At 43.4% G+C, this 18405-nt stretch overlaps 1 long non-coding RNA gene across 1 annotated transcript; it reads left to right on the top strand.

Moving 5' to 3' along the window:
- Positions 1-414: 414 nt before the first annotated feature.
- Positions 415-11650, top strand: LOC144578967 (uncharacterized). The gene is made up of 2 exons (XR_013525622.1): positions 415-483; positions 5523-11650. It is a non-coding gene; the product is annotated as an uncharacterized LOC144578967 (long non-coding RNA).
- Positions 11651-18405: the final 6755 nt, after the last annotated feature.

Here is an 18405-nt window from a genome sequence, read left to right as displayed (position 1 = left end):
TGACTGTTTACAGTGGGGAGGGCAGGGCCGTGGAGGAGCCCTCTGAGAGTCCTCCGTGCCAGAGGGCTGCAGCCGGGATGGAAGGGTCTGCAGGGGGCCAGGTGTGGCGGAGTGGGCTTCAGGCGCAGGTTGTGCTTGTTTTCACCACGCTCCAGGTTCAGCTCACCGCCTGCACTCGGATGTTGGGGAAGTGCAGAGGCGCTGTGGGTGGGGACCAGACCCCTTTTTGGGTAGGGAGGGGAGGAGCAGGGCCCTGGCTGCGGGGAGTGGGGAGAGAAGCCGAGGCCCCCGCCTCTCTGTTCCTGCCTTTCTCAGGATGTCTGAGATGCCCGCTGTGGGTGAGTGCCCCCTCCCTCCCTGGCTCTGCTCCTCCCCGGCTCTGCTCCTCCCCCTCCCCGGAACTGCCACCCCCTCAGCCCTGAGCTGCGATGCCCTCGGGGTTCTGTTTTCATTCCATGCTGTGGATCCGGTCGTGGGAAGCAGGTAGGAAACCATGATTCTGGGGGTTAAATGAAGAAATATATTTAGTGCTCACAGAAAGCCAAATATTGGGTTAGCCGCCAGGAATGGAGAGGGAAAAAACCAAAGCAAACAGCAGAGGAAAGAAATTCCTACCAGACAAGGTCCTCATTCATCCTCCCAACCCCAGGTGCAGGGGCCTGCCCGGGAGAGACCCGCTGAACTTAAGATTCTGATCAAACCCCAAATTCGGATCCTAGGCTGCCCATGGGGCCGGCCGTCAATGTCTGGATTGGCAATAGCACCCTAGAGCTAACTAAGTTGACCCTAAAGCCCTTTGGGAGCCAGGGGTGGGGGTGGGGAAGGAATAACAAAGTAGAGTGTTCCTGGTTTGATCTGGAAAAATCAGTTTAACCTCTCTGGGCCTCATCTACGGAATGTCAGGGTTGGATTATGATTTCACGGGTCATAGCATCCTACTAGTCTGTTTCTGCCTAAAATAAGCAGCAATAAGAATGAGTGTGAGGAAGACCACAGCACCGGGACCTACCCGCTTCTGAGGCCTACGGAGATGCAGTGATAGATTTCAGCTTATTCCCCATTCTCAGGTTTCTGTACCTTGACCCTCCATTGAGTCAAATTCTTGGTTCTGAGCTGGCTCCTTGGAAACCCTAGACTCCAGGAGTGTGCTTCTAGAACCTACTCAGACTGCTACTCAGTTAACAGCCTGGCCCAGTAGGATGGCAACATCCAGCCTGGCTACCAGGCAAGCTGAAGAGGGCCTGACGATGATGTTTAGGGGTTAAGGGGTACATGGAGAGAAAGAAGGGTCAGAAACATCCTAGACCTCCTGGGATGCCTTCTGCAGGATCACAGAGAAGGTAAAATGTGTCCTCCTGACTCCAAGATGCCAAGACACATTTGTATGGAGCCACTGAATTCTCTAGCCCTCCTGTAGAGGTGACTGAGGAAGAGCAGCAGTAGCAGGCTGGGTCCTAAGTAATAAAGGATCTTTAGAAGCAGAAGGTATGGTCAGGCACGGGGGCTCACACCTGTAATTCCAGCACTTTAGGAGGCTGAAGTGGGAGGATCACGAGGTCAGGAGTTTGAGACCAACCTGACCAACATGGTGAAACAGCATCTCTAATAAAAATACAAAAATTAGCCAGACACAGTGGCACACACCTATAATCCCAGCTACTCAGGAGGCTGAGGCAGAGGTTGCAGTGAGCTGAGATCACACCATTGCACTCCAGCCTGGGCGACAGAGTGAGACTCCATCTTAAATAAAAAAAAAAGAAGAAGAAGGTGTTAGGGTGAGGACAAAGGACTGAACTCTGACCAACCAGAAGAAAGGAAAAACTGGAATTTCTTTTCCATAGGTCTGTCTTTCTCAGGGTCTCTATTTACTTGTCATGCACTTGACTGGGCTTCCCTCTCCCTCACTTCCACAAAGGGGCCCAAGCTTCAGGTGGATCTGGCACCCCCACACCTTGTGGGCAGGGAACCTGGGCATGGGCATTTCCTGTATGCTGATGAATGCCCACCGCAAAGAGCCCTGGCCTGAAGGTGGCCCTGTCTCCTGGTTATGTCCCTCCCCACCCTTATCTTCCCAGGCTCCAGCCTTCACCAGCAGGGACTCAACAAACAAGCATGTGTCTCATGAGTCATGGGACCAGAAGCTTAGAAGAAGACATGCAGAGCCAACCACGGACAAAACTGGCAAATGAAATAAATGCCCAGAAACATGCTCTGTCCCCTGCATTCCTTAAGTGTTATAAATTGCACCACGTTTCACCAGTTTTTCAGAAACTAAAAGTCATCCTTGACATCCGTCTAATCAGTCACCTCCTATTTATCTCCCAAATTCACTCTTATAATCTTGCCACCCCCATGACAACTGCGCTCATGGACTCTGGGCATGCCTCACCCAGATTACAGAAATTCCCTCCTAGCTGGTAAACCTGTTTGTGTGTGGCTCCCCTTCATTCCATCCTCCCTGGTTAGCCAGGGAAATAATTCTAAAATATACACATCCCAAAGCATCTTACTTTCCTGCATGCAATTTTTCATCATCCATTCACTACTTGGAGGGAAACATCTGAATTTATTTATTTTTGAGACGGAGTCTCGCTCTGTCGCCCAGGCTGGAGTGCAGTGGCGCACTCTCGGCTCACTGCAACCTCTGCGTCCCGGGTTCAAGCAATTCTCCTGCCTCAGTCTCCAGAGTAGCTGGAATTACAAGGCACACAGCACCATGCCTGGCTAATTTTTTTCATATTTTTAGCAGAGACTGGGTTTCACTTGTTGGTCAGGCTGGTCTCTAAACTCCTGACCTCGTGATCTACCGGCCTCGGCCTCCCAAAGTGATGGGATTACAGGCCCTAGCCACCTCACCCAGCCAACAGCTGAATTTATTAGTGAGCATACAAAGCCTTTTCATCCGCTGTACCCAGCCCATTTGCTAGCATTTCCCTGGTCTCCAGTTAGAACTAGTGACCGTCCCATAAACAGGTTCTGCTGGACTTCCAGTCAAGATGGAGTGGTGAGTTCCCTGTTCCAACCACAAAGCAGCAGTAAATAAAACATTTTCGCATATAACCCAACACACACACTGGGACTTAAAAACAAGACAAGCTTTCTGTGAACCAGAAGCAAGAACAGAGCCCAGAATCACTAAATAGGGCTGTGACCTACGTGCTGCTGGGCTCTGGGTCCCAAGGGGTTGTTAGAGAAGCCCGGAGTGCAGTTAACTTAGAAAGGACAGTGACTAAGATGAGTACCAGGGACCTTCTGGAGGCCAAGAATGTCCTTTACGTGCTCTGGGGGTTTATTACACAGGAGCATTCACTTTGCAAAAACTCATCGAGGTGCCCCTTTACAATTCATGTGCATTTCTGTATGTCTGTTATATTTCAATAGAAATGTTTACTTGAAAAATGTCCTGGCAGAAAGCCCAGAGGAAGACCCTGCACTTAGATGCTGGAGACCAGGGTAGGGTGAGGTAAGGTGGGGTGGAAATAGAGCACAGCCTCAAAGTGAGGACCTGTGCCAAGCCACCCACAGCTCCTCGTCTGGATTGGCATCATTCTGGCACAGAAGAAAGAACCAAGAAATAACACGTAAAAGCTGGCGCTGGAACAGGGGCTTAGGAAAACGGGTGGAGGCAACCACAAAACCATAAACTGTGCATTCAGAAAGAAGAAAAGACAAAAACAAAACAAAGGGGGGAAACTGCCACGAGAAATGGATCTGCAAATGAAAATTCCAAAACACGTTTTAACAATGAAAAGTCTAATACTAAGAAAGATGGTAAAATCAATAAACAACATGAATTTGTTCTAGTTGACATCAGTTTTATAGAGCAGAAGTTGTAAAATCTATCAATTTTATAGAGTAGCAGTAAAATCTACCAGTTTATAGAGGATAGGTTTTGAAGTATATATGCATTTACATTTCTCAAAGAAATCACAAAAACATGTCTTAACCATAAGCAAGAAATGTTAGATGAAAATAGGTAGAAATGGAGCAAGAACAAGTGGGACTAAAAGGGATTAGGAAAAGGCCAGGTGCAGTGGCTCATGCCTGTAATCCCAGCACTTTGGGAGGCCAAGGTGGATGGATCACCTGAGGTCAGGAGTTCGAGAGCAGCCTGGCCAGCATGGTGAAACCCTGTCTGTACTAAAAATACAAAAATTACCTGGGTGTGGTGCCGCATGCCTGTAATCCCAGCTACTCAGAAGGCTGAGGCAGGAGAATTTCTTGAACCCGGGAAGCGGAGCCTGGGCAAAAGAGTGTGAATCTTAAAAAAGAACAGACCGGAAATCTTAGACAAAATAGCCATTAAATTTTTTTAAGTCTCAATATTCGGGTTAAACTCTAGACTGAGTATAGACAGAGAAAAGATGATGAAATAAGAGCTAGTAAGCAAAAATTTATCCAAAATGAAGTATGAAGAGGCAAAGAAGGAAAAATATGAAAGACAAGACATAAGTAGATTAAGGGACTCTAGCCCGGAGAGATCTAGAAGAGAGTAGAGAAGCTGGCTTTGTGTGTTTATTTTTATTTTGTGTTTCTGTTTCTATTAGCATCTTGCTACTGCCTTCTAAACTTTTCTTTGTACCAGAGATTTGGAAGGGAGATTAGAGATGAATCATTTTCTTCCCCCAGCAGAGGCAGTGGGTGTCTAGACTCAGTCAGACATAGTTTATGTAGAGTCTGGCTAGACTTCATTACCCTGCCACCCATCAACCCCAGGGATGCAGGATAAGTATGATGACAGCAGAGATTTACTCCAGTTCTCTGACATCTATTAATAGATGATAATAGCAACTTCTAGACTCTCTGGACACTAGCTACAATTGTCAATCTGAAAGTTACAGGCATCCCCTGATTTTTCTGTCCTATGTTTTTGTTAGCACCCAATTCCCTATATTCAATCTTTTTCTGCTTGAAATACCTAGGGTAGTTTCTGCGTTCTTCACTGATAAAGGCATATTGGCGGTATTTGAAGATATACTACCCTTCCACATAAAATAGACCCCCCAAAAAAGAATTGTAAAACAGGAAGAAAAGATCAGAATATTAGAGAACAAGTTCAAGAGGCCCAACATTCAAATAATAGAAGTTCTAGAAACAGAACCTGGGGAAAAACTGAGGGAAGGAATTCAGAAGAAAAAAAAAAAAAGGCATTTCCAGAACAAAAGGACAGAAGTTTGTACATTAAAAGAGCCCACCTAGTGCACTGCACAAAGGATGAAAATGGATCCATCATGAAGCACATCATAATGAAATTTCAGGACATTAGGGATGAAAAGAGGATCCTATAAGCATCCAGAGATGGGGACAGTCATATGCTCAGAATCAAGAATCAGAATTCATTCAGACTTCACTCAAATGCAAAAATGGAATCTAAAAAATAATGAAGCAATGCCTTTGAAATTCTAAAGGAAGAATTATTTCTAACCTAAAATTTCACCCTCTGTCAAAGTTGTAATCAAATGTAAAGATAGAGAAAAAATATTTTTACATGTACTAATAATTTTTGTGATGTATTTCCTTAGTACCTGCTCTCAGAAAGTGACTGAAGGATGTGTTTTACCAAAAAAGAGGAAGCTATGGAATACAAAACCAAACCTGGAAAGAGCGGAAGAGAACTAAAGGGGACACCAGGATAAGAGCTGTATAATAAGTGTGGAAGGCAACCAGTCCAGATTACAGCAGATCAGAAGGCTCCAGGAAAGACTTCCTCAAGAAGATAAAAGTGATAAACTACTTAATGTTTGGGTGCACTGAAAGAAGATTTCTACATAGCCAGTCACAGTGGCCAGTAATCCCAGCATTTGGAGAGGCTGAGGTGGGCACATTACCTGAGGTCAAGATTTCAAGACCAGCTTGGGCAACTCGGTGAAACCCCATCTCTACCAAAAATACAAAAATTAGCCAGGTGTGGTGATGCATGTCTGTAGTCCCAGCTACTCAGGAGGCTTAGGTGGGAGAATCACTTGAACCCAGGAGGAGGAAGTTGCAGTGAGCTAAGATCACACCACTGCACTCCAGTCTGGGTGATTAAAAAAAAAAAAAAGGTTTATGTAACTTGGACTAAATTAGTAATAAGAATATAGAAAGTGAAGCAAATGAAAAAGAGAATTCGTGTTGCAATAGTCATAGTAATACAAATATTTGATATTGATCTCATCAAAATTATGGTATTGAAGGGATTAAGAGACAAAATAGTATGTGTGTGTAGTGGTGAAAAAGGGGGTGGAAGAGAGCTAAATCTTCTTTGTCTATAGAGGGAAGACCATAAGTAAAAGATAGTTGAAAAATAAACAAGCCAGGCGAGGTGGCTCACGCCTATAAACCCAGCACTTTGGGAGGCCGAGGCAGGCAGATCATGAAGTCAGGAATTTGAGACCAGCCTGGCCAACATGGTGAAACCCCATCTCTACTAAAAATTTTAAAAAGTAGCCAGATGTGGTGGCAGGCGCCTATAGCTCCAGCTACTCAGGAGGCTGAGGCAACAGAATCACTTGAACCCAGGAGGCAGAGATTGCAGTGAGCCAAGATCGCACCACTGCACTCCAGCCTGGGTGACAGTGAGACTCTGTCTCAAAAACTTAATTAAGTAACTAATTAAACAGGAATATAAGCATATTATTTACAGAGAAAGAGGTAAACAGCAAAAAAAAAAAAAAAAGAACTAGCTGAAAGAGTTTAAAAAGGAGGTGGGAGGAGCCCAGGAGCTCAAGGCTGCAGTGCACTATAATGCCTGTGTGTAGCCACTGCACCCCAACCTGGGCACCATAGCAAAACTCCGTTTCAATCAATCAATTGATCAATGAGTTGAAAAAGATTGCCTCTAAAGAAAGGGAAATGTGAGGCAAGGAGTAGGGGACTGCTGTTTTTCATAACAAGTCTTACAGACCAATTTAACTCTAATTTACATGTATGTGTGATTTCATATAAAGATAAAACTAAAACTAACATCAGAAATTAATGAAACAAAAAACAAACAATAGAAAAGATCAATGTAAAATGCTGGTCCTTGGGGGGAAATTAATAAACCAGACAAATCTCTAGCAAGCCTGGTCAATTTAAAAAAAAAAAAAAGAAAGAAAGGAGGCCAGGCATCATAGCTCACACCTGTAATCCCAGTACTTTGGGAGGTAGAGATGGGTGGATCACCTGAGGTCAGGAGTTTGAGACCAGCCTGGCCAACATGGTGAAACTGTCTCTACTAAAAATACAAAAATTAGCCAGGCATGGTGGCACATGCCTTTAGTCCCCTACCCCTCAGGAGGCTGAGGCAGGAGAATCACTTGAACCTAGGGGGCAGAGGCTGCAGTGAGCTGAGATCACACTACTGCACTTCAGCCTGGGCGACAGAGCAAGACTCTGCCTAAAAAAAAAAAAAAGAAAAGAAAAGAAGAGAAAATGATGCACTAATAAACAATATTAGGAGTAAAAAATTACTGTTTCCGCTTACACTGAAGATTTTAAATTTTGTGAACAGCTTTATGTTTTAAATTCTTCAGATGAAATGGATAATTTTCTAGACATAAATGGCCAAAATGGTGCAAAAATAAATAGAAAGCCTAACTAAACCAATTACCATCAAACTTTTTGAATTGGTAATCAAAAGTCTCTTGCCCCAGGCTGGGCACAGTGGCTCACACCTGTAATCCCAGCACTCTGTGAGGCCAGGCAGGTGGATCACGTGAGGTCAGGAGTTCCAGACCAGACTGGCCAAAACACGATGAAACCGTCTCCACTAAAAATACAAAAATTAGCTGGGCATGGTGGCGGGCACCTGTAATCCTAGCTATTCAGGAGGCTGAGGCAGGAGAATTACTTGAACCTAGGAGGTAAAGATTGTGGTGAGCCAATATTGCACCACTGCACTCCAGCCAGAGCAAGACTCTGACTCCAAAAAAGGCTCTTGCCCTAAATATCTGTCCCAGATGGTTTTAGAAACTCTTTTTCTTAAACTATTAAGGCACAAATAAACTGTTTGTTTTGAGACAGAGTTTCCCTCTATCACCCAGGCTGGAGTGCAGTGACGTGATCTTGGCTCACTGCAACCTCCGCCTCCTGGATTCAAGCCATTCTCCTATCTCAGCCTCCTGAGTAGCTGGGATTACATGCACACACCACCACATTCTGTCACCCTGGCTGGAGTGTAGTAGTACCATCATGGTACTACTGGCTAATTTTTGTATTTTTAGTAGAGATGGGATTTCACCATATTGGTCAGGCTGGTCTTGAACTCCTGACCTCAGGTAGTCCACCCGCCTCGGCCTCCCAAAGCACTAAGATTACAGTTGTGAGCCACCACACCCAGCCGCAAATAAACTCTTAAACAAATGTTTTCTGTTCCTGTGAAATTTGTCCTCCCAAATTCTTCTTCTGATAAGATTTTCTGTAGAGCACAGAATAGCCCGGCTACAGCCTGCATCTTCCAACCTTCCTTACAACTGAGATGTGTCTGACTAAATGCTCACCTTTGATGATGAGCAAATGTGCCATTTCTCCATCACTTGCTATGGAGAAATGGCATTTCCTAGGGTTGTGTAACAAAGTGTACAAACTGGGGGGTTAAACAACAGAAATGTATTCCCTCACAGTTCTGGAGGCTGGAAGTCCAAAATCAAGGTGTCAGTAGGGTTAGTTCCTTCTGATGATTGTGAGGGGAAGTCTGTTCCACCCTGTGTCCTAGCTTCAGGTGGTGCACTGGCAATCTGTGGCATTCCTTGGTGGCTCTCTGGCTTTGTGTTCACATGGAGTTCTTCCTCACGTGTGTCCAAATTCCCCTACCCCTCTTTTTTTTAAATTTGAGATGGGGTCACATTCTGTCACCCTGGCTGGAGTGTAGTAGTACCATCATGGTTCACTGCAGCCTCGACCAGGCTAAAGCAATTCTCCCACCTCAGCCTCCCAAGAACAGGTGTGTGCCACCATGCCCAGCTAATTTATTTTTATTTTAGTAAAGATGGGATCTTGTTCTGTTGCCCAGGCTGGTCTCCAACTCCTAGCAGCAAGTGATCCTCCCTCCTTGGCCTGGTAAAGTGCTGGGATTACAGGTGTGAGCCACTGTGCCTGGCCTATAATAAACTGTAAAACTTCAATTTAAGAGATAGGCCAAGTGCAGTGGCTCACACCTGTAATCCTAGCACTTTGGGTAGCTGAAGCGAGTATATTGCTTGTGTCCAGGAGACCAGCCTGGGCAACACGGCAAAACCCCATAAGTACAAAAAAATACAAAAATTAACTGGGAGTGGTGGCGTGTGCCTGTAGTTCCAGCTACTCAAGAAACTGAGCCCAGGAGGTCGAGGCTGCAGTGAGCCATGAAGGTGCCACTGCACTCCAGCCTGGGCAACAAAATAAGACCCTATCTCAAAAAATTATATGTACACACACACACACACACACACACACACGGAATAACTTACAAAAATTTAAAGACAAGACAAGGACTGGGAGAATATTTGTGCAATATACTCAATAACAAAGGGGTTAGCATCCTTATTTTATAAGGACCCCTTAAAGATCAATTTAAGAGATTGTCCAGTTCCAGCAAGATGGAGTAAGCATACACTGCCTTATCTGTCCCATGGAACACAACTATAAACCCTGGCCAGGCTGCATAGGGAGCAGCTAACTAAGCACACTAAAAAGTAAATGACAATAGGCCAACTGGGGAAGGCTACCAGAATTCAAAGTCCCACCAACCAGTGGTATGTTTACCGTTTGTTTTCCTTCAGTATCACACGGCCTGAAGGAAGCCCAAAATCCAGGAGCACACACCAGATGAGGACAGAAAGAAAAACCAAGAGAAACCTTCCTCTAGTGTGAGAAAAGATAAAAGAGAACCACTAAGAGTTAGAAAGAGTCCTCTATTTTGCTTTTGTTTTTTTCTTCTCTTTTTTTGTGCTCTCCCATTTCAGCCACCAGTTACTATCACAATAGAAGCACAATACTGGCAGGTGTCTAAAACTCAAAAGAAAACAGGGGAGCTGTGGTCTCCAAAATGTGGGGTATATTCCCATTGCTTATCACTCTCTGATCTGAATGACTGCAGATTTCTCATCAGAAACCATAGAAGGCAAAAGGGGGAGGAATAACGTTTTTACAGTGCTAAAAGGAAAAAAACTATGAACTGATAATATCCAGTTTAATGCAATTACTATGACTATTCCATCTGTACTTTTTGTGCAGAAATGGACAAGCTGATCCTAAAATGTGTGAAATTGCAAGGGACCTCAAATAGCCAAATCAATTTTGAAATTAAAAAACAAGCCAGAAGACACATATGTCCTGATTTCAAAACCTACTACAACATTACGGTAATCAAAATAGTGTAGTACTGGCATAAGGATAAACAGACAGATCAATGGACTAAAACCGAGAGTCCAGAAATGAACCCACATAGCCATAGTCAATAGATTTTTAACAGGGGTGTCAAGATCGTTCAATGGAAAAAAAATCACCCTCAACAAATGTTGCGAGGACAACTAGATAACCAGATGTAAAAGAATGGAGTTAAGCCCATACCTCACACCTAATACAAAAATTAATTCAAATTGGACCAAAGACCTAAATACAAGAGCTAGATCTATGCATCTCTTAGAATAAAACACAGCAATAAATCTTTGTGACCTTGGATTTCATATGTAGACTTTGATAGGACATTAAAAGCACAAGCAACAAAATTAAAAATTGGTAAACTGAATGATATTAAAATAAAAAACTTTTGTACATCAAAAGACACTAGATCAAGCCGGGTGTGGTGGCTCATGCCTGTAATCCCAGCACTTTGGGAGGTGGAGGTGGGCAGATCACCTGAGGTCAGGAGTTTGAGACCTGCATGGCCAAAGTGATGAAACCCCATCTCTGAAATACAAAAATTAGTTGGGTGTAGTGGCAAATGCCTATAGTCTCAGCTACTTGGGAGGCTGAGGCAGGAGAATCACTTAAACCCAGGAGGTAGAGAGCCAAGATCTCCCCACTGAGCTCCAGCCTGGGCAACAGAGTGAGACTCTATCACAAAAAAAAAAAAAAACTGTATCAAGAAAATAAAAATGCAGCCTACAGACTGGGAGAATAGAGCTAGATATGCGTTTATAAATCATATATCTAGTATTCAGGATATATAAGAACTCTTAAAACTCAACAATAGTTTGAGTGCAGTAGGTCATGCCTGTAATCACAACAGTTTGGGAAGCTGAGGCAGGAGGATCACTTGAGCCCAGAAGGTTTAGACAGCCTGGGCAACATAGGGAGATCCTACCTCTACAAAAATTTAAAATTAAAAGATAAAAATAAACCTCCACAACAAAAAAACAAATAATATCATTCAAAATTGGACAAAAGAGCCCAGGCATGGTGTCTCACATCTATAATCCCAACATTTTGGGAGGCCAAGGTAGGTGGATCACTTGAACCTAGGATTTTGAGACCAGCCTGGGCAACATGGTGAAACCCTGTCTCTACAAAAAAATACAAAATAAATTAACCAGGCATGGTGGCACACTGCCTGTGGTCCTAGATATTCAGGAGGCTGAGGTGGGAGGATCACCTGAGCCTGGGGAGATCTAGGATGCAGTGAGCCATGATTGTGCCACTGCACTCTAGCTTAGGCAACAGAGCCAGATCCTGTCTCAAAAAAAAAAAAAAAAAAAATTGGGCAAAAGACTTGAATAGACATTTCTCTAAGGAAGATATATAAATGAGGAATAAGCACATGAAAAGATGCTCAACATCATTAGTTATGGAAATGCAAATAAAAAAACAATAAAATACCACTTCACACCCCTTAGAACAGCTACAATCAAAAAACTTTGAGTATGTAGAGAAATTGAAACCATCATACATTGTTGGTGAGAATGTCAGATGGCGCAGCTGCTACAGAAAAGAGTTTGGGCCAGGCACGGTGGATCACGCCTATAATCCGAGGATGGAACACAAGGTCAAGAGATCGAGACCATTCTGGTCAACATGGTGAAATCCTGTCTCTACTAAAAATAGAAAAATTAGCTGGGCCTGGTGGCACACACCTGTAGTCCCAGCTACTCGGGAGGCTGAGGCTGGAGAATTGCCTGAACCCAGGGGGCAGAGGTTGCGGTGAGCTGAGATCGCGCCATTGCACTCCAGCCTGGGTAACAAGAGCAAAACTCCGTTTCAAAAAAAAAAAAAAAAGAGTTTGGTAGTTTCTCAAAAAGTTAAACCTAGGATGTTTGAAAATTTAAATGTATATGTGACCTAGCAATTCAACCCTAGGTATACAACCAAGAGAATTACAAACAGGTGTTCAAACAAAAACTTGTACAGGATTGCTCATGGTAGCATTATTTATAATAGTCAAAAGAAAGAAATTATTCACATGCGCATCAGCTGATGAATGGATAAACAAAATGTGGCATATTTCTACAATGGAATATTATTCATTCATAAAAAATGAGATGGTGTAAATGCACAACATGGATGAACCTTTAAAACATGCTAAGTGGCCGGGTGAGGTGGCTCATGTCTGTAATCCCAGTATGTTAGGGGTCAGAGATGGGTGGGTCACTTGAGTCTGGGAGGTCCAGGCTGCAGAGAGCTGAGATCGCACCACTGCATTCCAGCCTGGGTGACAGAGGAGACCCTGTCTCAAAAAAAAAAAGAAAAGAAAAGGAGAGGAGAGGAGAGGGAAGGAGGGGGGACAGGGGAGATAAGGACGAAGAAGGAGGGAGGGGAGGGGAGATAAGGGGGGAGGAGGGAGGGAACAGGAGATAGGGAGGGGGGAGGGAAAAGAGGGTGAAAAAAGGGGGGTGGGGAGAAAAGAACATACTAAGTGAAAGAAGCCAGACAAAAAAGGCAACCTATTGTATGATTCCATTTAATGAAATATCCAGAATAAACAAATCCATAGAAATGAAGAGCAGATGAGGGATTGCTGGGTTGGGGGAAGGGGGAAATCAGGAATGAATGATTCATGGGTACAGAGTTTTCAAGTGATGAAAATCTTCCAGAATTAGGTAATGGTGATGGTTGTACAACATTATGAAAATACTAAAAACCACTGAACTGCACACTTTAAAATGGTTAAAATGGTGAATTATATATTATGTGACTTTTTTTTTTTGAGACGCAGTCTCACTCTGTTGACCAGGCTGGAGTGCAATGGCGCAGTCTTGGTTTACTGCAACCTCCACCTTCTGGGTTCAAGCGATTCTTCTACCTCAGCCTCCTGAGTAGCTGGAATTATAGGCACCTACCACCATGCCTGGCTAATTTTTGTACTTTTAGTAGAGACAGGGTTTCACCATGTTGGCCAAGCTGGTCTCGAACTCCTGACCTAATGATCCACCCACCTTGGCCTTCCAAAGTGCTGGGATTACAGGCACGAGCCACCACACCCGGCCTATGTGACAATTTTTAAAAAGGATTTTATGTCCAGTGAAAATGTTATTCAAAAGTTAGGTGAAATAAAGGTGTTTTCAAGTGAAAAATTAAGAGAATTTGTCACTAGCAGACCTATTGAAAAATAAATACTAAAGAAGGTTCTCCAAATGGAAGAGAGGATATCTGAATGAAATTTAGAACATCAAGAATGAAGGCAGAGAAACAAAAAGGGTAAAAATATGCGTAAACATAATAGACTGTTTTTCTCTTAAATTCTTTAAAATATGTATACATTGGGGCTCAGAAAACAATACCCCAAAAGTATGGTGCTTTGGTATGCTGAACACTTTGAACTAAAATAGAAAGGACTTAGAATCAAGGCCTGTCTGGGCTCTCCTGTCTCTATGCCCCAAGCATAGGTAGAGACGTCCCCTAGAATTTCCTTATCTGACTGTCTTAAGACCCTCTTCCTAGGAATCTCATCAAATAATCAGAAAAGATTAACGACCAGAAAAGAAGAGACTAAAAGTTATCACCACTCTCACATAGACTTCTTTAGTGCTCTGAGGCAATGCCAAGAGATAACCTGGGAGGCTTTATCTCCCAGGCTAAATTTCACCCCTCACCTTCCAGTAACTTGCTGGTGTCATTTAGTTCCTAGGAGAATCATTTACAAGATAATGTCTGGGCCTCCTGGGCCCATTCATTTCCCCTAAAAATCATTAACATCCCTCAAACTGCCTACATTTTCCCCATCTCCCTCTTCCCTATGAAGAGGATCTATAAGCCTTAATCATCTGGCCCTCCTTGGGTCTCATATTTAATATTGCTCCCATGCTTTTGTATGTTAATAATTTTTATTTTATTTTATTTTGACTTTTTGAGACAGAGTCTTGCTCTGTTGCCCAGGCTGGAGTGCAATGGTGTGATCTCAGCTCACTGCAACCTCTGCCTCCCAGGTTCAAGTGATTCTCCTGCCTCAGCCTCCCAAGTAGCTGGGACTACAGGTGCATGCCACTACACCTGGCTAATTTTTTGTATTTTTAGTAGAGACTGGGTTTCACTGTGTTAACCAGGATGGTCTCCATCTCCTGACCTTGTGATCTGCCTGCCTCAGCCTCCCAAAGTGCTGGGATTATAGATGTGAACCACCACATCTGGCCCTGTATGTTAATAAATTTATAGGCCTTTTTCTCCTATTGATCTGTGTATTGTCAGTCATTTTAGCAAATCTTTAGAGAGAACAAAAGAGAAACTTTCCCTCTGCCCCTACATATGACAATTGAAAGCAAAAATTATATCATGAGACCACAAAAGCACAGGCAACCAAAGCAAAAGTGGACAAACTGGATCACATCAAGCTAAAAACCTTCTGTACAGTGAACAGTGAAGAGCACAGGAAACTAAATGAAGAGACAATCCACAAAATGATAGAAAATATTTGTGAACTACCCATCAGAAAAAGAATTAATAACCAGAATATATAAGGAGCTCAAACAACTCAACTGGAGAAAACAATCCAATTTTAGAATGAGCTAAACAAATGAACAGACTTTCTCAAATGTATGACCAACAGGCATAAGAAAAAATGTTCAACATCACTAATCATCAGAGAATTACAAATAAAACTACAATCTCACCCGAGTTAAAATGGCTTTTATCCAAAAGACAGGCAATAATTAATGCAAGCAAGGACATGGAGAAAGGGGAACCCTCCTACACTGTTGGTAGAAATGTAAAGTAGTACAGCCACTCTGGAGAATAGTTTAGAGGATCCTCAAAAAACTAAAAATAGGACTACCATATGATTCAGCAGTCTTATTGTTGAGTATCCAAAAGACACAAAGTCAGTATATTGAAGAGATACCTGCACTCCCATGGTTATTGCAGCACTACTCACAACAGCCAAGATACCAGATAGGGAAGCAACTTAAATGTCCACCAACAGATGAATAGATAAAGAAAATGTGGGCCAGTCATGGTGGCTCATACCTATAATCCCAGCACTTTCGGAGGCTGAAGAGGGAAGATTACTTGAGGTCAGGAGTTTGAGACCGGACTGGCCAATATGGTGAAACTTTGTCTCTACTAAAAATACAAAAATTAGCCAGGCATGGAAGCACATGCCTGTAATCCCAGCTACCTGGGAGGTTGAGGCGGGAAAATCACTTGAACCTGGGAGGCGGAGGTTGCAGTTAACCAAGATCGCTCCACAGTACTCCAACCTGGGTGACAGAGAAAGAAAATATGGCACATATATACAATGGAATATTATTCAGCAATAAAAAAATGAAATCTTGTCATTTTCAACAATGTGGATAAAACTGGAGGATACTACGTCAAGTGAAATAAGCCAGGCACAGATGGACAAATACCACATGTTCTCATACGTGAGAGGTTAAAAAAAAAAAAAAACTCAACAAATGGAGATAGAGGGTGAAAGGATAATGGGGAATGGAAGATAAGGCAGCCATGGTTAATGGGAGATAAGGCAGGGATGGTTAATGGGTATAAAAATACAGTTAGATAGAATGAATAAGATCTAGTATTTGGTAGCATAATAGGGTGATTCTAATTAACAATAATTTATTTTATATTCTTAAATAACAAAAAGTGAAATTGTAAAGTTTCTAACAAAAACAAATGATAAAGGCTTGATAGGATGGATACCCCATTTATCCTGATTTGATCATTATATATTGTATGCCTGTATGAAAACATTATATGTAGGCTGGGCACAGTGGCTTATCCCAGCAGTTTAGGAAGCCAAGGCAGGAGGATCACTTGAGGCCAGGAGTTCAAGACCAGCCTGGACAACATAATGACACACCGTCTCTACAAAAAAAATGTTAAAAATTAGCCAGCCAGGTATGATAGGGTGAGCCTATAGTCTCAGGTACTTGGAAGGCTGAGGCAGGAGGATCACTGAAGCCCAGGAATTTAAGGCTACAGTGAGTTGTAATCATGCCACTGCACTTCAGCCTGGGCAACAGAGCAAGACCCTATCTGTACAAAACAAAGTACTCCATAAATATATACAACTACTATGCACCTGTAATAGTTAAAAATAGGACTGGACGCAGTGGCTCATGCCTGTAACCCCAGCACTTTGGGAGGCCAAGACGGGCGGATCACAAGGTCAGGAGTTCAAGACCAGCCTGACCAACATGGTGAAAACCTATCTCCACTAAAAAGACTACAAAAATTAGCCAGGCATAGTGGTGTGTACCTGTCATTCCAGCTATTCAGGAGGCTGAGGCTGGAGAATTGCTTGAACACAGGAGGCGAAGGTTGCAATGAGTTGCCACTGCACTCCAGCCCAGGTGATAGAGCGAGACTCCATCTCAAAAATAATAATAATAACTAAAAATAAATTTTAAAAAATTATATCACGGCCAGGCATAGTGGCTCACACTTATATTCCCAGCATTTTGGGAGGCTGAAAATCACTTGAGCCTACGAATTTGAGACAAGCCTGGGCAACATAGTAAGGCCCCCCAAAAAGTTTTTTTAATTAGCTGGGTTTGGTGATGAATGCCTATTAATCCCAGCTACTTGGGAGGCTGAGGTGGGAGGATCACTTGAGCCTTAAAGGTAGAAAGGCTTCAGTGACCCATGACTGCACCACTGCACTCCAGCCTAGATGACAGAGGAAGATCCTGTCTCCAAAAAAAATAAGTATCTCATGCTTTAAAGAGTTTTTGAGAGGCCGGGCGCGATGGCTCACGCCTGTAATCCCAGCACTTTGGGAGGCCGAGGCAGGTGGATCACGAGGTCAACAGATCAAGACCATCCTGGTCAACATGGTGAAACCCCGCCTCTACTAAAATACAAAAAATTAGCTGGGCATGGTGGCACGTGCCTGTAATCCTAGCTACTCAGGAGGCTGAGGCAGGAGAATTGCCTGAACCCAGGAGGTGGAGGTTGCGGTGAGCCGAGATCATGCCATTGCACTCCAGCCTGGGTAACAAGAGTGAAAACTCCGTCAAAGAAAAAAAAAAAAAAAAAGATGGGTGGGGCAGAAGATGAGTAAAGACGGATGGGGCCAGAAGCATCAACATGATTAGGTGACTTCTTGGATGTAAATCCTCTTCCATGGCAAAGCTAAAAACAACCGTTTGTAGCCAGGCGCGGTGGCTTACACCTGTAATCCCAGCACTTTGGGAGGCTGAGGCGGGTGGATCACGAGGTTAAGAGATCGAGGCCATCCTGGTGAAACCCCATCTCTACTTAAAATACAAAAAAATTAGCTGGGCACGGTGGCACACGCCTGTAATCCTAGCTTCTCAGGAGGCTGAGGCAGGAGAATTGCCTGAACCCAGGAGGCGGAGGTTGCGGTGAGCCGAGATCGTGCCATTGCACTCCAGCCTGGGTAACAAGAGCAAAACTCTGACTCAAAAAAAAAAAAAGAGTTTTTGATGTATGTAGATATAGTTAACAATTACAAGCAGAAAGGAGGAGGGTAAAGAAACCCATGTGGTGGGAAGGTTCCTACATTCCACATGGAGGAGTAAAATAGGAATTCTAAGTAAACTGTGAAATATTAAGTATGTATATCATAATATAGAACAACCAATTTAAAAAAATTTTTTTGAGACAGGGTCTCACTCTGTTGGCCAGGCTGAAGTGCAGTGGCACAATCTTGGCTCACTGCAAACTCCTCCTCCTGAGTTCAAGCAATTCTCATACCTCAGCCTCCAGAATAGCTGGGACTATGGGCACATTCTACCAGGCCCACCTAATTTTTGTATTTTTTAGTAGAGACAGTGTTTTTCTATGTTGGCCAGACTGGTCTCGAACTCCTGGTGTCAAGCAATCCACCTACCTTGGCCTCCCAAAATGCTGGGATTGCAGATGTGAGCCACCACTCCCAGACAAAAAAAAAAAAAATTTATCTATACAGTAAGAGATACAGTCAAAACCCAACAGATAGCCAGGGGCAGTGGCTCACACCTATAACCCCAGCACTTTGGGAGGCCAAGGCGGATGGGTCATTTAAGCTTAGGAATTCAAGACCAGCCTGGGCAACATGATGCCATTCCATCTCTACTAAAAATTAGC

The sequence above is a fragment of the Callithrix jacchus genome, chromosome 13 (genome assembly GCF_049354715.1).
Source record: "Callithrix jacchus isolate 240 chromosome 13, calJac240_pri, whole genome shotgun sequence".
NCBI classification, from domain to species: domain Eukaryota; kingdom Metazoa; phylum Chordata; class Mammalia; order Primates; family Cebidae; genus Callithrix; species Callithrix jacchus.
The sequence above is the reverse complement of the archived record's forward strand: the minus strand, read 5'-3'. Positions and strand labels throughout refer to the sequence as shown.